Raw genomic sequence first — 25590 nt, 5'->3', positions numbered from 1 at the left:
CCAGACTATGACAGTTGTTTTGAAATGCTTTAAAACCAATTGGTAATGCTTTGCTCTTGTATCGTTTTGTGTCAACATTCGTCTGATATCCGAATGAACAATTTGTGAATAAATATGTCTTGTTTTTGTCTTAAAACAGGGTTGTTGCTAGATCAAAAACGGTGGCCTGAAGTTATCAAGAATTATTTATATTATTCATAAAATTTCCCATTTATTGTATTTTATTAATGTCTACCCATACCCTAAACCCAACCATACTGTAAAAATATTTATTATTGTTTTACAGTGTTACAAAAATGATGCTAAATTGATGGCACTGCAGCTGTATCCTATTTAGGCTACACAAAACAGAAACATGATTAAAATACATAAAACCATGATTTCAGAGTATTTGTACAAGTCGGGATTCGAACCCAAAACATTATGCAAAGCATAGGATCAAGGAGCAAACACACAGTCCTCTAAGCCATATGACACAGAGATTGCTTGATGACCTTGGCAGTCAAATGAGGATTCGCCAGGTCTCGAAACGTTTCTAAGCTGATCGATGCTTTGAATCGCTTTAGTCACGTGACTAGGTGTTTCGAAACACTTTAGTCACGTGACTTGGGTGCTTCAGATCATGCTTCGGTGCAGTGTTTCGAAACACTTGCGCTTCGGGATCTCGACACTGTGTCAAAACATCAGTTTCACGTCAGCCATCCCTAGTATAGACCGTCATATTGGGGTGAAATAAACACACACGCTCCTTTTTTTTCAATTTAACAACATAAAAACGGTGGACCAATTGGAGCGGTTTTCAGAGCGACCGCAACTTGACGTAAGAGTGCGGTCCCCCCGCCCACCAATATTGATTGACAGGTCAGGTGCATCACCACATCCTCAGTTTCTTGTTTCACGTCCTCCATTTTCAGCGTGAGTCAAAGCGATGTCACTATAGGAACACCCTTGCTCTATTTTTAGATGTAAGGCTCATTGGGCTCAACACAAGATCAACATTCACCGCATGATCGCTCTAATCGGAATTATTGTTTATACCTTTTGGTAGGTTTGCAAACATGTGCACTATTCATTGCGTCTTCCTTAAACTTCAGCTGCTTGCATTTCTGGCGAACACAGAAGCTCCCTGTGATCTTAGGTGCAGCTGGATAAGTGCGAGCGCGTTGCCTCATGTGCGTCTCTCCATTGGAAAAAATATAACAAACTTGCCTACAGGTCGCACACTAGAAGCGCATCTCTGCATGGTGCGGCGCTGTGCATTTCGGAGTTCTGGACATGGGTTTCTGTCGGGGTACATGTGGCGGCCAGCTGCCAACCCGGGGCGCCGTTGTGTTTGCCCTGGTGGAGGCCTGTGTTTGGAGATCTGGAATGCATGGCGCGACGATTCGGGACACTTCATGTTTCTGCCGCACCACTGAGGGTGTCTGGTGTGCCGTGTCGCGGCTTCGAGCAGCACATCCGGTGCCTCAGTCAAAGTTAATTCAGTGTGCGTGATTATTATTATTATTATTATTATTAGACTTTAGTCTAAGCAGAGTCAGACTTTACTGTCCTAATGAAATCATTAATAATCAAGACATGATCACATTTTATTGTGCTCAAATAAGCGTCATCTAGAGGCCTTTGCCTTTCATATTAGCCACTTCTGATACCAAATGATCGACTGTCAAGTTATTATTTGCAGTTCCTAAACTTTGGATAGGCCACAAGACTTTTGTCAGGTATTGTATATTATTAATTCTTTGTTAAAAGTTTTATTAAATACTTTCATTAAAAAAATTATAAAAATATTATTAAAGTCTTTGTTAATGAATGATATACTGTAGTATTAACTATAGAGGACTGATAATATAATATTGCAGTATATTTACTTTATACTACAGTAAACTGTGTATTAGCCTATTAGCATAATATAGTTGTAGAAAACTGCAATATTGGATTTGTTTAAAGTACTATAGTAATATTGCAACATTATTCAAGTTGGCTATTTCACTAGGCTATAGTATTGTTCAAAAACACTGTGGTGTATTTACTATAAATTACTAAAATACGTGGGAACGATTCCTCAAGTAATAAAAACATGGTGTGTCTTGTGTAAAACCTATTAAATATGATCTCTCTTAAAAACAGAAACAGTTGTCTCAGTGCAGTTACAGCTCCAGAAATGTCTGATTAATATAATGTATTTGATGTAACGTGTGATGTCACTGAGCTGCCAGTAGGAGGCGTTGCTCGAATCTATTTATAGCTGTTCTCCTCTGACTCACAGGTAACGTTAGTTTACGACGAAAACGCTGCATCTTTGAGTTTTAAGTCGATCATGGATACATTTCGAGTCATTCATCGAGTAACCTGCTCTATTTTCAAGTCCAGTGTAAGTAGTTGATCTGTTTTCTGTGCTATTTCAGCAGGATTTGGGCGTGAGGAAAGTAATCGCGTATCTATTTTAGGCGCCATTTTGTCTCAAGTCGAACAGATTTGATTCAGTGAGTTGATTCATTGAAAGTGTTCTTATAAAGTTTTCTGTTTGCATTTGTAGTGTGAGATATTTATGTTCCATCATAATGTGATTGTTATTTATGGCTGAACGAGCTGACAATATTAATATTGTATGTAATTAGTAACCTTGTTAATCTGTTTTGTGCTATTTTAGCAGGATTTTAGGATTAGAAAGTAGGATTAACCGTGTTTCAGGCTCCATTTTGTCTAAATTTGAACAGATTTGATTCAGTGAGTTGATTCATTGAAAGTGTTCTCATAAAGTTTTCTGTTTGCGTGAAATATTTATTTATACATGATGATAACGAGGTTGTTGGGTATATGGCTGAGCGAGCTGACAATATTGGTAATTAGTAACCTTGTTAATCTGTTTTGTGCTATTTAACAGGATTTTAGGATTAGAAGGTAGCATTTACCGTGTTTCAGGTGCCATTTTGTCTCAAGTCGAACAGATTTGATTCAGTGAGTTGATTCATTGAAAGTGTTCTCATAAAGTTTTCTGTTTGATAGAGGTAAAGTTGGTTTTATATTTGCATATTCGTTCGTTTAGAAGTCTCTATATTGTTTATCCTGTTACTTTGAATATTCGATTGGAATTAGCATGCAAGTATGACTTGAAAACAACATTAACACTGTTTATTTGACAGTGAACAATGTTGTACTTTGTTAGTCATTGGCTGCTAATATGATTTCGCTATTTAGAGTTTGCAAATAATACTTTTATTAAATTGTATTATTAAGGGGGAAGTCTGAATGTGCGAATATGAAACCAATTTTACCTCTATTTTTTGTTTGCACTTGTAGTGCAAGACATTTTAATGTTTCATCATAATGTGATTGTTATTTATGGCTGAACGAGCTGACAATATTAATATTGTATGTAATTAGTAAACTTGTTAATCTGTTTTGTGCTATTAGCAGGATTTTAGGATTAGAAAGTAGGATTTACCGCGTTTCTGGCACCATTTTGTCAAGTTGAACAGGTTTGATTCGTTCAGTTGATTCATTGAAAGTGTTCTCACAAACTTTTGTTTGCTTTTGTTAGGGTAAGATATTTATGTTCCATCATAATGTGATTGTTTTTATAAAACTAAACGAGCTGACAATATTTCTATTGTATGTAATTAGTAGCCTTATGAAACTGTTTTGTGCTATTTTACTAGCAAGATTGAGGATTAGGAAGTGGAATTTACTGGTTTCAGGCGCCATTTTGTCTCGAGTCGAACAGGTTTGATTTACTCAGTTGATATATATATATATATATATATATATATATATATATATATTTATTATTATTATTTTTTTAATAACAAGCATAGACGAATATGCATAATAGAAATTAAATAAACCATGTTTTACAGGAATCTAACAGTATGTATGTTCAAAAAGTTCAATGATTGTATGTAAAATAAAACTGTATAGTCTTCATTGTATAAATAATTAAATACAATTATGAAAGCTTTAAACTTAATAACAACTTGGTTTAAATTTGCTTGACATCCAACACAGCTCTAGGGGTCTGTTCTTCGTACGTGGATTACTCAGTTAGCTGGATTTGGATGTTGACGATTTGACACGATCCAGGATCGTTTTGTTCTTCACAGCTGATCTGAGAAATGTTGTCATAGCAACAGTTCTGCTAGCTCAAACCTGATCGGAAGCAGGTTCAATTCATATAAACAGGATTAGATCGGCTCAGTTCAAGCAAAGATAATACAGAAATTACCGAATTATGATATTTTCTTACTGTAGTAGTTATATACACTTGGGAAAATAGTAAAAAAAATTAACTGTATATATAAAGTTATAGTTATTAATAAAATAAATAGTTATATTAACAAAATAAAAGTACAAAGAGAAAATTTATTGATATGAACTTTTTAGATCGCTTTAGTACAATTCGTGTATAATAGAAATGCACAATATGTGACTTTAAAAAAAAAACAAATAATACATTAATGCAGTCATAAACATGTTTTGACACACAAAAGTTGCAGACACCTTATAATATCAAAATGCTTTTGTGAACATCCAGTTATTCCATACAGCGATTACAAAAACGGCTACTTTAATAAAGAAAATATTTTCTAAATGTTGAACTAAATACATTAATATGCAATGAAATACATGATGAATACTCTTGAGTCTTGACACATGAAAGTGTAAAGCCTGCAGTTCACAACATATGTGAAAAGTTGTGATTCGCAAACTTGTTTGAAGAACCAAATTAGCCAGAGATCAGTTATCAAGAATAAAAGATCCAGGATCGGCAAAATCATCTTAGATCATTTAAGCGAGGTACGAAGAACTGACCCCTGGGCCCGGTTTTTCAAAAGTAATCCACTAGGATTTTGGATAAGGGATTGGATCAAATCTTGAAAATGGGTTTTTCAAAAGAAAAAACGGATTACCTAATCGGATTAGATCACGTAATCCAATCTTGGTTTTGATCCGGATCAAACCTTTAGTTTGGGTTTTCAGACCTTTTTTGTAGGATCTGGATCACTTTGATCCAAAAAACCTGGATTAAACTGATCCCATCAGAAGGGTGGATTCAGCGTAGATTTCATGCCTAAAATCTAATGAAAACTTAAAAATTAATTAAATAATACTATTTTTGGATCATGCAGTATCTTACGAGATATACTATTTATTCATAAGGTTTTAATTTTATTTGTTCATCTGTCAGGCTATAGTGAGTATGGGCTTTAACGTATTTAGCCTTTCAGTATAGGCCTACAGCAAAGTAGAAAGAGTTTGGCCTCATAAAATAATCCCCCAAACAGCTGTCAAAATTTACCAAAAACAATAAAAAAAATTCTGTTACTAATTGATATATATATATATATATATATATATATATATATATATATATATATATATATATATATATATATATATATATATATATATATAATTATCATAATGGAAAATATTTTTCTTTTTAGAATATTTATTAGTGATGCATGCAATGATAACAGAATAACCAAAAATAAAAATTTCTCTTTGAACAATTGCAAAAAGAGATTGAAAGGGCAGAAGCACAGCTTCATCTGGCAGAGAACAACTGACTCTGACCAAACTGCAGCAAACCAAGGCAAGACTTCAGATCTGCCTCCTAAAGGCCTCAGACGAGCTGGTCTCTCCACATCAGATGAGGAAGTCTGAGATTATTGTGGAGTTTTTGACATTAAGACTTTTTTTTATTTACATCTATATTTGAAACTTATTATAAATATCCTCAATGCACAGTGTTGTAGGTCTTAGATGAGCAGACTGCTGGAAGAGGATGGGGTGGGGTTTTTCTTGTTTTTATTATTTATTATTATTATTATTATTATTGTTATTATTTTATTATTTATAAAATTTTCTTAGTTTTCATTTCAGATAAAAATAAAGTTATATTGACCCCACACTGGCTATTATATTTGTTGCTCTTTACACAGGCCTGTCTATCTACATTGTGATTGAGCACTGGTAATCCAGATTTAGTGATCCTGAAAAGTTCCTATCCGGATCAGATTGATCCAATCCGATGTTGCTTTGAAAAACTGGCTCAAAAAGTAAGCTGGATTACGTGATCACGGATCGCAAAAACAGGATTACTAAATCTGGATCAATTTGATCCGGATTAAACCTTTTGAAAAACCAGGCCCTGGTCTTAAAAATACGTCCAAATAATAAACATCTTTCACTGTTGGGCTAAACTTTGTGATAACTCCATAAATCATCTGCCCTGAAGAATGTTTTATGCTTAATTATCGTCCCAACTCAATGCAGATCCTGCGATATGACTATTGCAGATTCGTACGTTGCGATATCGATGCTGAATTGATAACTGTATCACTATATGAAAATCAATATATGTTTGCTTGCTCATATGCATTGTAAACTGGACAGTATAGCCAGTTTGCCAGTATTCTCCTCTGAACACGGTGACCATACAGTACAGACACAAGAAAATAACATCAACACGCTCTCTTAGGTGAGTGTGTATCATCTTATTGTCCATTAATGTTTATATAAATGACCTTCCGGCTCCGCTGTGGAAGTGAATGTGCTCTGGTGTTTATCTGCTGTGTCTGATTGTGAGTAAACGGATGGAGCGTCTGCTGATTTCCACTAGTTTTCACTGTTTGCAGCTTGTTATTGTGTGGATTTTCTCTGGAGTCTGTGAATGACTCTACAACAATATCCATCTTTGCTGAGAAGCTTCCGCTGAAATTGATCGCTTTAGCTGAAATCAACACTTAAAGCGTTAAGAAACGGGCCAACAACACAAACTCAACAGTCCCTGAAGCAGAAACACAGACTAACATTACAGTAACAAGAACACACTGAGCAAATGCTCATCTCACGGGGAGTGAATACTTCATATTAGGCTTATTTTAATTGACTTAATAATAAAATCTATAAAAAAAAGTGCTTGTAGTAAAATAAAAGTTAGAACTGAAAAATATTTCTTTCTTAAAATGATAAAAATATATGAAAATTTTAATAAATTCCAAAAATTAATGTAAAAATCATTTCAATTATCTTTAAATTGAACATGATTTAATTAATTAACTACACATGGAGCTAAAAAAAATAGATGGAAATTTTTTAATAATATTACAGCCTGGTGAAACGGTGGTTCTTTTTCCTCAAAAAGAGGGCCTTTTTGCAGTTATTCACTTAATTTAAATTTAAAATGTATTTAATAATGAGGTTTAAATACTGCATTGTGACATTTTAAGCGCTATTTTTAGATTGGATTGGATGTACTAAAAATATTTTTTAAAGTTTTAGATGAAAGAAATAAGAAAAAAAAATAATTTTAAAATACAAATTTATTAATCGTATATCATTAGAAAAAATGAATTCTGTTAAAGTTTAAAAAAAAAAAAAACTAAACTAAAATGTAAGAATTAAACTTAAATAGTATTTCAATATGAAAACACTTTAATGGAGGAGGAGGATGATGATGATAACTACAATATTATTATTATTAAAAGAGATGCCCCAATCGATCATGTTGGGGAAATTTTATTAATTTATTATTAATAAGTATTATTATTATTAGGGATCCTCTGGTTGATTTTCCGAAGATCGGTATCGGTCGATGATTTCAAGACTATTAGTACTGGCCAATCTTAAGAACCGATCGCAGGGGTTTGTTTATGAGTTTATAAGCAGATTGTGTTTGTAAATTATGCCTACAGCATTTTTAATATTTATATTATTTATTGTAAATGTTATCACTACATCGTTGTTTTTGTTACTTGACAAATGAATTTAAAACAAATATTGCTGTTATATAAATATATATATATATATATATATATATATATATATATATATATATATATATATATATATATATATAGTAAAATAACTAAAACTAAAGCAAAGAAAAGATTTTAATTTTACATATTTAAATGTAATGTTTTTAATAATAATAATTTCACCAAAAAACTAAATAACTAAAATGTAGAAAAGTAAACTAAAATAGCATTCCATTATGAAAAGAACACTTTAAAGGATGATGATGATGATGATAATAATAATAATAATAATAATAATTATTATTATTATTATCATTATTACTTAAGTTATTGCTTATATTTTTATTATTTTAAATATCACTACATCTTTATGTTTGTTGGAGAATATAATTAAAATCCTCATAAATAATACATTTTAAATTAGATATTACACTTAGGGTAGCATTTCTTATTTTTGGTGAGTTTAGAAATTGGAATAAAATTAAAGCTGAAATAAAACAACAACAACAGACTAATAGACTAATATAAGTGACAAAAAATGGCATATCAAATGTTAAATTTACGATAAAAAGGGAAAAGATAATAATAAAAGCTAATAGAAAAAAACTTGGAAATAACCCAAATACATTAAGAATATTAACTTTAACATTAAAAATCGCAATGAAACTAAAAGAATACTTTCTCAGGAAAACCGCAGCACTTTTTATATTTCATTTAATCTCGCATGCTGTCTAATAGCTTCGGTTTCTTTTGTGGTTTTGTTTTATTTGACACTTGTGACTTGTGCCAGAATGCATTTTGCTATATTCAGACATAGTTGTCAGAAATTGTTTTCATTTTTCAGTATTTTCTGCAGGAAATTGAAGAAAATCACCCAGCTGTCAGATCTTAAAAGGTTAGAAGGTCCAAAAACTGCCTCAAATCTGTCTGTCACATTCCTGCAGGTCTGACTTTTACATGCACGCTCAAAATGACCACTCCACGGCTTTTAGAAACAGCAGCGTTTGGGGCTGTTTGTGAACTTTACAGGCTTTTATTACAACACAAAAACACTGCAGGTGATAAAAGTTTGCATAAGCTTGCTCGAACTCTCGGAGAGCATTATAAAACATGGAAGTTAGTTTGAGGAAATTCATTTATTAGTGACCACTGACCAGTTCCTGAAGTAGTTTTGACTACGTTACCCATAACTCTGTGCAATGTTCCACCAATCAGAGAGTTGCAAAGTTCAACAAAAGACATCTTAAGCTCCACCTACTCCCATTATCCACCAAAAATAAGATTCTACTCAGATTTCTGAAATATTTCTGTGCATATTTTACTACAGGCTTGAAATATATTACGTTTGCGAGTACATTTTAATTAAACTGCATCATTGGCAATGCATCATGGGATTGTAGTTCTTTCCCTCATTAAAGTCTTTACAGCCTTGTATCTTAATGTTTTAATCAGATTTTCATGTACTTCTGTGCTTCAAATCAAAGTTTATCTTGTTGTGATTCTCCTTGTTGTTGGTTGCTTTGGTTTATGGCTTATAAACATTATTAAACGTTTTAAAATCCCTGTGGGGGAAAGACTTCCGGAAGCTGCGCTGCTGAAAAAGCGGACGGGCACTAATGCACTCCATAAAAGTTTACAAGTTATCGTTAAAAATCAGCTTCCCTATGGAGAAAACGAATGGAGTTTTTAACGACTCCATTACTGTTGTTTCTTTAGGAAATGTGAAGATCTGGTTTATAGTGTTTACAGTTAGAGATGTGCCTACTGTAATGAACAACAGTATATAACAAACACACACACTGCAAATAAGCGCTTTTCTTTCGTCTGGTCTCTAGTCCACATATCAGAATTAAATAAATAAATCCAGAAGCATGTGAAGGGTTCGGATGCAAAAGCCGCTAAACGCCACTTACGCCAAAAATTAGTGTTACGACTCAAAACTGGCTTGAGTAATAACAACAATCAAGGTTTGAGGCGAACATGTGAAGGACACAGATGATTAAATTAATAAATTGACGTCCCGTCAATACTCTTTAATTTTCATAAATCATAGATTTCCAAAAGAGACAAAACATTAACAAAAATCCAGCAGACGGGTAGGGCAGCTAAGGAAAACAGGTCTCTGACTAGACTGTTTTTAAATGGACTGATCTTACCCACAACTCCCATGAAAGGAATAAAAAACAGGTGAGTCTTCCGGGCCACTGCTTACCTTCACTAAACTAAATAAATAAGAAAACGTGACTATGAAAAATCAACCACTACCTGTTCCGAAAACAAAGTATCAAAAAACTAGTTAACACATTACGAACTAAGAATCAAAAGGTTAACAAGAACAAAGCACTAAAGAGAGCGGCATGTAGATGGATAGCCTGGCATGTGGAGCACCGCCAGCCAGACCATCTGAGCGCAAGCCGAGGGAGGGTGAGAGACTGCGAGAGAAAGAGAGAGAGACTGAGCCGCCATTGCTGTCAGCCTTGTATATTGAGAAACCCCAGTGATATCACGGGCGTCATCCAACCTCCTGAACAAGCCGGGTAGAAAAACTCCTATAACTCAAGAGCAACAAGCACAAACCTGCAACAAATAAAAGAATTAAATAACACAGACACGCGGAACAATGCGATAATCACATTGAGCGAATGCTTTAGGCACGTAGTTCATGTCCAACAAAAAGATTTGCTTCAAATCATCTAAATCCCAGCGTCAGCGCATTCAGAAATAACAGTTTGTTGGCAAAAACCGCTAAACGCCACCTGCATTCGACAGCAAAAGCCACTATATCCCAAGAACCAGATCAGAAGCGTGAATTGAATCATATGTTTTTAGTTTAACTGCGCTGCTACACCGGCTTTTATGAGGAGACTGTTCTATTTCGCTTTCAATTTTGAATTTATAAGACGGAGTTTAATGAATTGGATGAGTCTGTCCGACTGTCAAGTGAATGGCCAATAAAAACGTCCCGCACCTCAAAACTCGATGCATTATAAGAAAAAGAAAGCACACTGTGCAGTCGGGAGTGTAGCATGCATTCATAATGTTTGTTTGCGTAGCGTCGCTACTTTGAGTCCGATTTACTATACATTAAACGCCAACTGCGTTTTACGTACGACAGAGTTAAGAGGCCGTTCTTTTATCCCACGTGGATGCTCTAAGGCAGTGTTTCTCAACTGGTGGGAACATTTTTAGTGGGTCGTAGAGTGTGTGGTCAAAAAAACAACAAAAGTTTAATTTTGAACTTTTTTTGACTTTTATTTAAAAAATGCGTGCACGACAACCTTACAGTTTGACATGATATTTCATTTAATTATAGCAACAATTATGTCAAAGCGCAAGTACAACCCCGAATATGTAAAGTATGGATTTACATATATTGATGGCAAAAAAAGACTTAAAGCCTCAGTGTGTCATAAGTAGTGAGCTGCTCTCACAAGAGAGCACGAAACCTTTTAATTAAAATGACATTTAGAAACAAGTTTTATTAACAGTTTAGTTCATGGTAACTGAACCTTTCCTTAACCTAACCACTGTTTACAGTATTTGTTGTTTTTACTTGGTAATATTTCTATAATTTGATCCATTTTGTTAAACGACAGCAATAAAATAAGTCTTGGTGATTTTCTCATGATTTATATGTCACTACTTGTGTAGGAGCCATTTGGCAACTTTGCTCATTGTTCCACTAGGTGGTGCTCTTTAAACAGGCTTTATAAGTGGGAACGAACATTCAGGTAACAGGTGTTGCTAGACGGAAGGGAGCACATACAGTTTTGACCACACACTTTCAAACACACAAGCTGCGTCCCAAATGGCACACTATACACTATGCACTCATGCACTATGTACTTATGCACTTACACACTCAACAGGATAGTATATGTATGTAGTGTCGTCCCAAATGGCACACTTATGTATTTTTACTAAGCGGAAATTCAAACCGTTTCCCTGATGACGTTTGACTGTTGCCAAATCAGTGAAATAAACGACTGAATTATCAAGTAATACCTGCCGTGAGTATTGCTGCATTCACCATCAGGAGGCGCTATAATCACTCTCGTAGGAGAATTTTGCTTTCACCATCCAAAATAAATAAAGTTATTCAACATGTGTGTCCGATCGCTCCGCCCCTTCCGCTACGTAAGCAAACCTGCGGTCGTTGAGTGCGTGAAGTGTCCATCATTCCACACTTCATTTTAGCGTCTGAATGAGTGCATCATCCGGGTAATTAAAGTGCACTTAATATTTGGAAAGTTTTCAATGTGAACGCACTTCTTACACTATTTATACTACAAAATGGCGTAAAATAGTGCATAAGTATGCGATTTGGGACGCAGCAACACACTTTCACACACACACCCACAAACAAACGCTCACGCGCATTCACAGAGCCACACACATTCATTCATGCTTTAGCATGATGGTTTGTTTTGTTTGTAAGTCACGATATGTGGCAGTGTTTGGCTTTTACGAACGGAAACTTACCTGAAAGGAAATTTGTGAACTATTGGAGTTTGCAACTGCAATAAACATAAACATCTACGGAAACAAGTAAGACTGTTCATTTCATTTACACTACATCAGCCAGAGGACAGTGTGCGTCAGCTGGGTGCCTGTCTAACAACATCTCAGGAATTTCAAGCAATAGGCTTAGCCTCTTTAACTTGTGTATGTTAACAAATAAATACAAATTTATTATAATTCCTAAAATTGTATTATAGTTCCTAAAAATTTGGGTCAAGGCTTGATGACCATGTAAAAATGTGGGTCCCATGGCTGAACCAGTTGAAAACCACTGCTCTAAGGATAAACAAGAGACCAAGACCTTTTGTTTGGTAAGAATGAATGAACGACTGAGAGGCATCCCCTTTTTTTCCCCGTTTGGCCTACCTTGTGTTTAATTTGCTAATGTAAGCTATTTTTAAAAGATAAATATAATGCAACTAAACAAACAACTAAAAATCTATACATTATTAATATTACTTCATAATACCTTTACAGCTGATCAGCTTTTTCTATTAATGAACAATGCACAGATATTAATGTTTCATAATGTTTTAACTACATTATATGACAACAAGCTTAGTTTACAATGTTTGCAATGTTTACATTACTTGCATTAAATCTAAATTTCAAATATCAGAAATGACAACAGATTGTTCAGATATAATTAATGTCAGTTTTAATGTTATTGATTAATGCACTTGACTGATTTCAGTCATTCATTTTTTCTTCTGCTTTTCCCCTGGTTTACCACAGTGGAATGAACCGACACTTACTTGACAGATTTATATTTTTTTAATTTTAGGTGTTATGTTTGGTAAAATAATTTCTAATGGCGTATTTAGTGGTTTTCAACTAGTTACAATGTCTTGTCCTGATAGCTGGATTTAGAGGTTTTTGCAAAAAAAAAAAAAAAAAAAAGTGGATTTAGCTGGTTTTGAGGCAAAAGAAAATCCACCTTGTTAAAAACCAAAGAATTGTCTAAAGTGACATTTTTGAAAAAAAAGTAATTTTGTTTACTAGTTATCAACCTTAAAATTATATATAAAATTAAACTTCTGAACCTAATCAGAGGAGCCTGATAGAAAATGCTCATTTACAAAAAAAAGAGCTCTGATGGATTTACAGGGTTTTACATCTGAACTCTTCATACATTGTTTTGTATTGAGAAATTAATTAATTCATTTTCTTTTTGGCCTAGTGTCTTTATTAATCTGGGGTTGCCACATCAGAATGAACCGCAAAATTATCCAGCCTATATTTTACACAGTGGATGCCCTTCCAGCCAAAACCCAACACTGGGAAACACCCATACACTCTTGCATTCACACACACTCATACACTATGGCCAATTTAGCTTATTCAATTCCCCTATAGCGCAGGTGTTTGGACTGTAGGGAACATTGCTCCATTCTCACTACATTGCACTTATAAATTGTACAAACCCAATGTACATATACATTTGTAGTTATGTTCCTATCTATCTGAACACCTCTGATTATTAATAGCAATCTGTACATATATTCATTTATCTTAAATCTCTGTTTAAAGCTAATACAATCTGTATATAATGTTGATAGTACATCCATCTGTAAATATCACCATCGTTTTTCTAAAACTGCACTTTATAACTTATACCCGTATCCTGCACTTGCTGCTATTGCACTGCTGGTTAGACCTAAACTGTATTTCGTTGTTTGTGTTTGTACATGTGTATTGACAATAAAGTTGAATCTAATCTAGCGTGCAAACTTCGCAAATAAATGCCAACTGACCCAGCCAGGACTCGAACCAGCAACCTTCTTGCTGAGAGGTGATTGTGCTACCTACTGCGCCATCATTTAAAATTTTAAAACTGGCCTCAGACAGCTTAATCTGCGCCAGACCTGCCGGAAAATATCAGGGTTTGCTAAAAGGCTGATTATTTTACCAACGATTTGTGTCAAAGGTGGTAGCTTTTTACAGACCGGACCACAACAGGTCAATGTCAAAGCGAATGCTCAAATAATGTAGCCTAGTTTACAGCAAGCATCATGTTTTTAGTTAGATTGTGTTATCTGTCATATACCTATAGGTCTGTTATTTTTAAATCAGATTTAACCAGTTAAACTCTGCGGATCCGGTACCGGGTCTGTGACGTCATTGACTTGCGCTTTAAGATTTAAAGGGCTAGCATTGCACCAGACCCCCTTAAGTGGTTTCGTTTGAAAGTGTAGAATCTATATTTTGTGCACATATGCATCACTGGTTTTTATTCTACTGTACAAAAGTTATTCACACTTAAATACACAGTATTTTGGATAATCGAGCTGGGTATTGAACATTGATTCATTTTTATATTTTTCATATACAATTCAATTCAGCTTTATTTGTATAGCGCTTTTACAATGTAGATTGTGTCAAAGCAGCTTCACATAAATGGTCATAGTAACTGGAACAGGGTATGTTCAGTTTTTTTAAGTTCAGTTCAGTTTAGCTCAGTTCAGTGTGGTTTTAAGTCATTACTGAGAGTCCAAACACTGAAGAGCAAATTCATCGATGAGGAGCTCTACCAATCCTGAACCATGCAAGCCAGAGGCGACAGCGGAGAGGGGGAAAAAAAAAACTTCACAGATAGGAGAGTGAAGAAAAAAAACCTTGAGAGAACCAGACTCAGTCGGGCACGACCATTTTAATTTCTCCGCTGGCCAAAAGTCTTGTGCAGAGCTGCAGTCTCAGCAGTGGAGGCTGGAAGCTGGCCTCAGTGAAGACTCGTCTGTCCCTGGAGCATCACTGGAATCAGTCTCATGCTCTCCACTCCCCCATGACCACCAGCACAGCAGCAGCTCGGGATACGGCCTGGTCCCGGATATGGAAACCTTGGGATCATCTCGTCGCTGGTCTTGGATCCATATGGTTCAAATTTGACACATATAACACATGAGTTATAGCTCAAATGAAAGCTCTTGCCGGTGCTCATACGGTTCTAGCATTCTTTTTACTGAATTATATTCATATATCAAACAGTTGCTGAATGAATCGCTGTGTTTCCATTGCGCAGAAGTGAAAACAATACATTTATGATCAATGTATTGTGATAGCACAGACAGCTGTCATCTCTTTTCTTATGCTGTGCGCTTCAGGGCCATTCTCCTCTGTTTTTGAGGTGTTTTGCATTAGTAATCCTTTTATATGTCTGATGTGGTCCAAACACAGTGAATTATGTTTGATCCAACAAAAGAATAGTGAATTATCAGGGTTCAACGCTAAGGATTTTTTTCTACTGGTCCAATCGGGCAAGTGGTTTCGATTTTTTTTCTTGCCCTGCCAAAATTTTTACTGGCCCCACCAAAAAAAAGGGAAGTTAATAGCTATTTTTAACCACATATTTTAAATAATGTGTCAAAAATGAAGTCTGTAAATCTAGAATTTCAATACTTTAAAAACAATTGTTATGCTATGCAAACAAAAAGAGCAGTATGGAAAATGTGGAGGTATTTTATTGCAGTTTGAAATTATTTAACAAAAGGTGGCTGACTTGTCAAACTGACGGCAATCTGTGCATAACATCACTTCATTATTACTTTGTCGTGTTGTTTCCATGTAAATGTCTACTTCCAACATGTTAGAGACATTTTCGTTTAGCCTTTTAATTTGGTGTTGCCGCCATGTTGCTGTTTCTACGCTGTACTGGTTGTTACCAGGTTACAAAAAAAAAAATAAATAAAAATAGCATGGTCAAATCAGTCAGATAAGACGAATCGGAAAGCAGTATGTTGTTTACGGCATTACAGAGAAGGTAGCATTTAAAGATTTAAAAGCACAAACTTAAAATGCACCCAATTGACAAATAGTCACTGACAAATTAAATGTTAGTGACAAGGCAGCACTGTCCCAATCGGGCCAGTAATGATCCGGTCTACTGTCCCAAGTGTCTCTCACGCTGGCCCTGGGCCACCGGGCAGTCCTTATTGTTGAGCCCTGATTATGAAAACAATGATCGCTCCCTGTGGCTTGTACAGCACCTCTCATCAGCTGGAATACAATAACTTCTGCATAGATTATGGTAGAGACATTTTTCTTTTTTCCTATGATTACAGACATGTGCAGGAACCACCAAAATTAAAACCTAAAAGGTACACTTTCAAATTTGAGTTTAAAAAAAATATATAAAACGCGCCTCTTTTTTTTTAAAAGTTGTTTATTATAACACAGACGACATATACAGATATTTTAAATGCTTTCAATAGTGCTTTATGAAAATTCAAAGAGTTTTCTTTAAAAAAATGATACCACATTTTTGCATTTACACCTCTGCATGTGCATTTGGAAAGCTTTTGAATTTGCGTAGGCAAAATCCAGGCGGAAATCCCAAAATAGCAGCAGAGTTTAACTGGTTCATAAACTATAAAAACTGTATTAAGCTTAAAAATAAATTTAAAAAAAACGGCACAGTATCTGGATCAGATCTGTATCGGTCGATACTCAAAATTTTGGTATCGAGATTGCATCGATTTAAAAAAAAAAAAAAAAATGGTATCAGTGCATCCCTACTAGAAACTAGACAAACTCTGAGTAAGAAAAGCATGTGTTACAGTGCAGTGGGATGTGAAGTTAGATTGATGTTGTTCAGGTGTTTTTGTTCCTGGAGCTGGTCTGAGATGCAGAAACAGGTGTGATGAGAACAGACACGCGTCACACTGCATTTCAGAAACGTGTCATCAGCACAATATTACTAAACACATTTGCCATCAGTCACAGGAAGAGCAGAACATACTTCCTGTGGCCGAACACACACACTCACACAGCTGCCCGAACGACCACACACAGAGACATGAACACTGGGGATTTTCTAAATGCTGGAAGTGTGTGTTTGCTGAGATAATATTGGGCTCTGAGTGTGTGTGTGTGTGTGTGTGTGAGAGAGAGAGAGAGATGTGTTTGCATTTTCAGCAATGTGCCATTAGGAGGCAGAACAGAACAGCAGTTGAGACTTACAGTTGAAGTCAGAATTATTAGCCCCGCTAAATTATTAGACCGCTTGTTTATTTTCCCCCCAATTTCTGTTTAACTGAGAGCAGATTTTTTTAGTACATTTCTAAACATCATAGTGTTAATAACTGATTTATTTTATCTTTGTCATGATGACAGTAAATAATATTAGACTAGATATTTTTCAAGACACTTCTATACAGCTTAAAGTGACATTTGAAGGCTTAACTGGGTTAATTAGGTTAACTAGGCTGGTTAGAGTAATTAGGCAAGTTATTATATAACGATGGTTTGTTCTGTAGACTATCGAGAAAAAATATAGTTTAAAGGGGCTAATAATTGTGTCCCTAAAATGGTGTTTAAAAAATTAATAACTGCTTTTATTCTAGCCGAAACAAAACAAATAAGACTTTCTCCAGAAGAAAATATATTATCAGACATACTGTGAACATTTCCTTGCTCTGTTAAACATCATTTGGAAAATATTTTAAAAAAGAAGAAAAAAATTCGAAGGGGGCTAATAATTCTGACTTCAACTGTAAATTGTAAAACACACATACACAAAGAGTATGCTTTTGTCTATTGTTACTTTGCATCCGTATGAGATGGATGGAAGGATTAATATTGAATATTTCAATATAGAGATCTAGAAGCATGTAGAGTGACAATTTATTTATTTGGATAGATGTTAGATAGAAATGATGAGATATTATATGGAAAGTAAAACCTGTCAATTTTAAATAAGTCAAATAAACGATGGAAATTAAAATGAAAACCAGATGAACGATTTCATTATAAAACACTGTTTGCAAAATTTTTAAATTGCAAATGAAATAATTTATTTTCATTTTCACTGACAACACATCGTCTCTGTCAAATAGATAATTAAACTGAAGTTTCCGATTTAACATTTCATTTTCACTGCATTTCCGCGTCAAGACTGCCAATATCAAAATGAAAAGCCAAACTGAAAAATAACTAAAATTAAATCACTTTTATTGTCACATCATCAGCAGCACGTGTGCTATGATGAGTGAAAAGCTTAGGTGCTGGCTCCAGACAGTGCAAAATACAGACCGTGCAAATACAACGACAATGTGAAATTGACAGCGATATGTACAATGAATAGGCGTCCACATAGTTGCAGGCAGTATTGTTTCAAGTATGGATTGGTTGAAGTGCAGTGCATGCTACATGTTGATAGTGTGCAGTGAGGGGTATGGAAGAGTCTGTGTGTGGTGTGTTAAGTGTTCCTCAGCCTGATAGTCTAAGGGAAGAAGCTTTCCTTCAGTCGGCTAGTGCGTGACCGGATGCTGCGGAACCGTCTGCCTGACCCAGGTAAAAAGAAAGTGCACTAAAATGTACTTTATTTAAGTATACTTAGTACACTTTTCAGTGATGTACTAAAAGTGCTCTATTTTCGCACACTAATTTTGTACTTAATGTACTAAAAGATAGTATTAAGTATATGTTAAGATAAACTTATATCTGTATTTTTTTAAATATATTTGGTTACAACTAGAAATACACTTGAACCCTCATTTAAACATTTATAAATATATTTATGAATAGCTTAAAGCATTAGTAATATATTAAAAGAATATACAAAATGTAAAAGCAGTGTGCTAAAATACACTTTATTTAAGTATACTTAGTACACTTTTGACTGAAACTGAGAACACAAAAATATAAATAAGATGCAACATTACAGCACATATGAAATGTAAAGTCATTTTGGGAAAATGTACTTCTGCAATACATTACTAATAGATTTTTAATAAAGTCAATTTAATGTAAACTTAAAATTACCACACTCAAAATCAATTTAAGTGTTAGTGATAATAATGCATTCACATTAATGTGTACTTAGTGTACTTAAAGGGTCACGAAACACCAAAACACATGTTTTGAGCTGTTGACAGTCGTATATGTGTCCCACACTGCTATAAACACTATTAGGACACCTATATTTCACTAAAAAGTGTAAATTGGTTGTTTTTGCGTTATTTCAAGCAAATTCGTACTTCCGGTTTGAAACGAATTTTTGAAGCTGCGTCACGGTCATGACATAATAGCGTGTATTCCAGCGTGCAGACTGGACGTCTGTGCCAGAGTGTGTCTTATTACGTCTTACAGTGTGATGCATTAATGCATGAGTAAAGCTTGGTTCAAACCAATCAGCGCGCTCTATTGTGCAACTTCATTAATATTCATTACTGTTACAGTGTTTAGTCGACAGAGACGCCACGTTGTGTTGACAAAACAAGCGTGAAGTGTTGCTTTTATAGTTTTCTGCAGTGAAGTTTTGTTTTCATTTTCTCTCTGTGAGAGCTCAGCTGGCGTCACGTGTGGATTAACAGTGTACGCGACGCTCGACAACAATAACTTGCGTGTCTAAGAAGGATTATTGTTTACCTGAGAGCTGTTCTCATCTGCAAACGCTGAGATCTGGATTCGCTTGTAGTCTTCTCTTCATAAAGACGCGGCTCTAGTTGCTGGTGATTGTTCTGTCTCTACAGATTTGGTAAGTGAGCGACCAGTGCTCTTTGTTTATTCAGTTTGTTCGTATCTAACAAACTATTGCACAGAGTGTAAACATGTTAGCCCCACAACCAAACTTTAACCTCGTGTAGGGTTTTCACCGCATTTAGTGACCGGAATAACACACGCGGCTTTCTGACGCTACCTGCCGAGTGCATCTAAGTTTCCGGGAAATGCCGAGGGTTTTTTTCTCTCATTCGCCGTGCGGTATCAAACATTGCATGAAAAATACACGCTTAGAGCAGTTCCTCGAATCAAATATCTCGTTTGTCGCGAGGGGCATGAATGAATTCCCTGAATGAAAGAGCCAAACTGCAGTTAAAGTCCACCATTTAATAATTTGGCAAATAATTCGACTACAGATGTCCATGTAGGTTAAACACCATCACTTTCTCCTGTGTGTGTGAATTTTGACTCTGAAACTCGCGCGTGCCCAAATAGACACTCCCACACCATCCCACTTTTCTTCCTCCGACACTCCCCCCTAAACAGAGCTGGACACGCCCACTTTTCTGACTTTTTCCAAAGTAGAGGTGTGAAAACACCCTGCTGAAACGAGGGGGCTTCATGGCCCTTTAAGTACAACTTTTGGGAAAATGTACTTCTACTACAATACATTACTAATAGATTTTTTATATATTAACTTATTTTAAACTTAAGATTAGTATGTGAACAGTGTACTAAAAATCAACTAATGTTTAAAGCATTTGAAGCACCTTTTGAAAAACACACTAATAAAACTCTTTTGGATGTTTTTTTTCTGTAGTGTACTTTACTACACTAAAAATTTATTTAAGTATTACTGGTATTTAGTATACTTTTGTCAAGTGTACTGAAGTCCTACTGAAGTATCAACATACTTTTAATTAGTATATTTATAGTGTAAAACCATCAAACTTTTATTTAACACAAAAAAAAAAAAAAAATAACAAGGGGCGAGGCAGTGGCGCAGTAGGTAGTGCTGTCGCCTCACAGCAAGAAGGTCGCTGGTTCGAACCTCTGCTCAGTTGGCGTTTCTGTGTGGAGTTTGCATGTTCTCCCTGTCTTCGTGTGGGTTTCCTCCGGGTGCTCCGGTTTCCCCCACAGTCCAAAGACATGTGGTACAGGTGAATTGGGTAGGCTAAATTTTCCATAGTGTATGAGTGTGTGTGTGTGTGTGTGTGGATGTTTCCCAGAGATGGAAGGGGCAGCTGGAAGGGCATCCGCGGCGTAAAAACTTGCTGGATAAGTTGGCGGTTCATTCAGCTGTGGCGACCTCGGATTAATAAAGGAACAAAGCCGACAAGAAAATGAATGAAGACGACAGGGTTTGTTTGCCGGATCGACCATGGATGCATATGTATTTATAATTCCGCTGTAAACTCTCGCTGTGTATTTCAAACATGGCGGGTCCTTTGTTTACATTCTGGCTTGTTGAGTCTACGAATGACGAATCTCTGTAAACCAATAGCGTTCAGCTGCACGTGTAGCTCCACCTTTTGGGACCCTTTCTGCAGTTTGGGACCCTTTCGAAAGGGTCTTGAAAAAGTAGTACGGTTTGGTTCAGTACGCCTTTTGACAGTGAAAACGGCCATGAAAGCGTACCAAACTGTACCGTACCACTCAGTGGAAACGGGCCATAATAAAGTGGCCTGTAAATGTACAACACAAATCCAGACAATTTATCACTGCAAACTAATAAAAATGTTAAAGGGTCACGAAACACCAAAACACATGTGTTGAGCTGTTGACAGTCGTATATGTGTCCCACACTGCTATAAACACTATTAGGACGCCTATATTTCACTAAAAAGTGTAAATTGGTTGTTTTTGCGTTATTTCAAGCAAATTTGTACTTCCGGTTTGAAACGAATTCCTGCTTCACGGTCATGACATAATAGCGTGTATTCCAGCGTGCAGACTGGACGTCTGTGCCAGAGTGTGTCTTATTACGTCTTACAGTGTGCTGCATTAATGCATGAGTAAAGCTTGGTTCAAACCAATCAGCGCGCTCTATTGTGCAACTTCATTAATATTCATTACTGTCACAGTGTTTAGACGGCAGAGACGCCACGTTGTGTTGGCAAAACAAGCGTGAAGTGTTGCTTTTATAGTTTGCTGCAGTGAAGTTTTGTTTTCATTTTCTCTCTGTGAGAGCTCAGCTGGCGTCACGTGTGGATTAACAGTGTACGCGACGCTCAACAACAATAACTTACGTGTCTAAGGAGGATTATTGTTTACCTGAGAGCTGTTTTCATCTGCAAACGCTGAGATCCGGATTCGCTGCTCGTCTCCTCTTAATAAAGACACGGCTCTAGTTGCTGCTGATTGTCCTGTCTCTACAGATTTGGTAAGTGAGCGACCAGTCCTCTTTGTTTATTCAGTTTGTATTTTATTCGTATCAAACAAACTATTGCACCGAGTGTGAACAAGTTAGCACTACAACCAAACTATAACCTTGTTTAGGATTTTGTGACCGGAATAACACACGCGGCTTTCTGACACTACCTGCCGTGTGCATCTAAGTTTCCGGGAAATGCTGAGTTTTTTTTTCTCTCATTCGCCGTGCGGTATCAAACATTGCATGAAAAATACACGCTTAGAGCAGCTCCTTGAATCAAATATCTCGTTTGTCGTGAGGGACGTGAATAAATTCCCTGAATGAAAGAACCAAACTGCAGTTAAAGTCCACCATTTAATAATTTGGCAAATAATTCGACTACAGATGTCCATGTAAACACAGTCACATTGTCCGCTGTGGGCGTATGTTTTGACTCTGAAATTCAGCGCGCCCAAATAGACACTCCCACACCATCCCTCTTTTCTTTCTTCCGACACTCCCCCCTACAGAGCTGGACACGCCCACTTTTCTGACTTTTTCTAAAGTAGAGGTGTGAAAACACCCTGCTGAAACGAGGGGGTTTCATGGCCCTTTAATAAAAGTAAAAAATGGTTGGGAGAAAGATCAAGGTTCAATAATGCAATTCAAAAGCACAGATGAACATGATTAAAAAATAAAAACACAAAACAGAAAATTGCACATTTACAGATATTTTTTGCAGTGTACTTTCATATCATTTTATAATCTCTCAGTCTTTAGTGATGCACGTCTTCTGCTCTGTTTGTTTGTTGTTGATATTCATATTTAGAAGCGTCTGCATCAGCATTATGAGCAGCTGACGGCCCACCAGTGGCTTTTCTTTGCATATGCAAAATGAAGCAATAAAAAGCACAAATTAGCTTGATGAAAACGGCGCGCTACAAAAGTCAGCATTTGTTTAACGGAGTGCACTTTTATGCTGTGAAGGACAAATATTTGCCGTGCGGTTATTTAAACACAGTTATGATTCTGAGATGTGATGAAAGCGGAGCACATGAGCTTTAATCCAAAAGAAAACATGAAACGCAAGATTACACGCTGAAGGTTGAAAGGGCGTTTGGTGTGGTGTTCAACAGCGGCTGAATGTCATTTCTCATTTGGAGTTATAAAAGATTAATATCAGTGATGAGGGGGAAGAAAAACACGTGTAGCTATTATGCTTGAAATTCTGCTTCTGAATCCAGATATTCATTAAGTAGCATGAGTGATTAAATGACGTGCCAAAACATTGATGGTGATGAAGAGAATTTCTGATTGTGGTTTTAATATTATGATGTTAATATTTTAAAGTGTAACCCAGTCTTTCTATCTTTAAAATCATATAAATTATTTTTTAAAGCATGCTCTGTTAAAGTAGAGTTAAAAATACCCCAACATATAACCCAACTCTAGGTATTATAGCACCTTTCCAACTATGGGTTATTTTAACCCAATGCTTTGGCAGGGCTCAACAGAAAGGACTGCCCAATGGCCCGGGGCCAGTGTGTGAGATGCTCGGGACAGTAGACAGGATCGTTACTTAGGGCTGCTCGATTTTGGAAAAAATCATAATCAGGATTATTTTGGTCATAATTGTAATCACGATTATTCAAAACGATTATCAGTTGAAGTCAAAATTATTATCGCTCCTGAGAATTTAGTTTTTTTAAATAACTATTTCCCAAATTATGTTAAACAGAGCAAAGACTTTTAACAGTATTTCCTCTAATATTTTTTTTTTCTTCTGGAGAAAGTCTTATTTGTTTTATTTTAGCTAGAATAAAAGCAGGTTTAAATATTTTGAAACCCATTTTAAGGTCAATATTATTCGCCCCCTTAAGCAATATATGTTTTGATTGTCTGCAGAAGAATCTACTGTTATACAGTGACTTGCCTACTCTAATCAAGCCTTTGAATTGCACTTTAATCTGAATGCTTGTATTTTGAAAAACATCTAGTAAAATGTTGTTCTGTCATTATAGCAAAGATAAAACAAATCAGTGATTGGACATGATATATCAAAACTATTATGTTCAGAAATACGTTCTTTCCATTAAACAGAAATTAGAGGAAAAGGGTTGCTAATATTCAGGAGGGCTGATAATTCTGACTTCAACTGTATATATATATATATTAGGGATGTAACGGTATTGTAAATACCGTCATACCGCAATATTAATTTTTTTCGATATTACCGAAGTCGCATGACTCGGTAAAACTATAGGTCTTCAGAGAAAATTTGCTCAGGCGAATGAAGCGAACGGGAGGTAGCTGAAACTTCATTTCCCATCAGCCCCGGCGTGGCCATAATCCTTTGCGGTCTGTTTTCACTACAGATCCAGTAATGCGGAAATGGAGTGTGCTGCTAGTAGCGGAGATGAAAAAAAGATGGAAATGATCGAACCTAAAGCGGGTGTTGTCGCCGCGCGCGTGCTGAATTGTAAAGCGCCGAGGGGGGGTTGAGCGCGCATACCAAGAGAGGTGTTGTCGCGCGCCTACTGAAGGGCTGGACTGGACGGAGGTTGTGTCGCGTCGCGGGGGCACTTTTGATCGTTTTGGAAGGGCATTTTCTATCCAAGACTAAAAAGGGCATGTGCACTGCACAGGTTGAGCCCTATGTGTGCAGGTGCCTGCAAGTTGGGGAATACGACTAATAACAGTCATGGGGACTGCAGAAACACAGCACTGTTCAGATTGATGCAGACATTGACTTGTACCGCAAAGAGACCTCTATCTCACTCATGGCTTGTCTTCTCAAGTGGGGGAAAGACAATGCACAGCGTTACCCACTGCTGTCAACATGGACCAAGTCATATCTCTCTTGTCCCAGAAACCTCAGTCCCAAATGAGAGGGTTTTTTTCTGTTGCAGGGGACATTGTAAATACCCAGAGATACCAGCTTTTACCAGATTATATTTATATGATAATTTTCCTTTAAACCCATCTCTATCTAAGTGAGTGAGTGATTAAATGTTGAATGTGATGAGTTTTTAACAATACTAAATTGAAACTTTATTTTTTTTACATGGTTTAATAATTTTTTGTTATTAAAATTGAAGTTCCTGTTTCAAAGCTAACAGATAGATGGCTAATTTGTATGTCATTGACACTTTTGGCACTTTTTTGGAGTATTTTCAAAAGTTTTTTTTTTTCCTGTAAATGATTCAATAAATACCGTACCGTGACATTCATACCGAGGTATTACCGTACCGTGAAATTCTGATACCGTTACATCCCTAATATATATATATATATATATATATATATATATATATATATATATATATATATATATATATATATATATATACTAGGGGTGTAACGATTTATCGTTGTACGATTTATTGCGATGCAAAAATGTCTCGATATGCATCGTGGCGTTATGACGATTTGATTACGATATGACGTCCGTTTTCTCTTATTAGTTGAGCTGTTTGCACGTGAGCTACTTTCCACCTGCTGTCGCACGTGAGTTCA

At 35.9% G+C, this 25590-nt stretch overlaps 1 long non-coding RNA gene across 1 annotated transcript in view; it reads left to right on the top strand.

Moving 5' to 3' along the window:
• Positions 1-2271: 2271 nt before the first annotated feature.
• LOC137496322 (uncharacterized) overlaps positions 2272-25590 on the top strand; it is a 118093-nt gene continuing 94774 nt past the window's right edge. The window contains exon 1 of the long non-coding RNA XR_011016522.2: positions 2272-2374. This is a non-coding gene — a long non-coding RNA (uncharacterized lncRNA). The remainder of the gene's footprint in view (positions 2375-25590) is intronic.

Source organism: Danio rerio, chromosome 8 (assembly GCF_049306965.1).
Source record: "Danio rerio strain Tuebingen ecotype United States chromosome 8, GRCz12tu, whole genome shotgun sequence".
Classification (NCBI taxonomy): domain Eukaryota; kingdom Metazoa; phylum Chordata; class Actinopteri; order Cypriniformes; family Danionidae; genus Danio; species Danio rerio.
The sequence above is the reverse complement of the archived record's forward strand: the minus strand, read 5'-3'. Positions and strand labels throughout refer to the sequence as shown.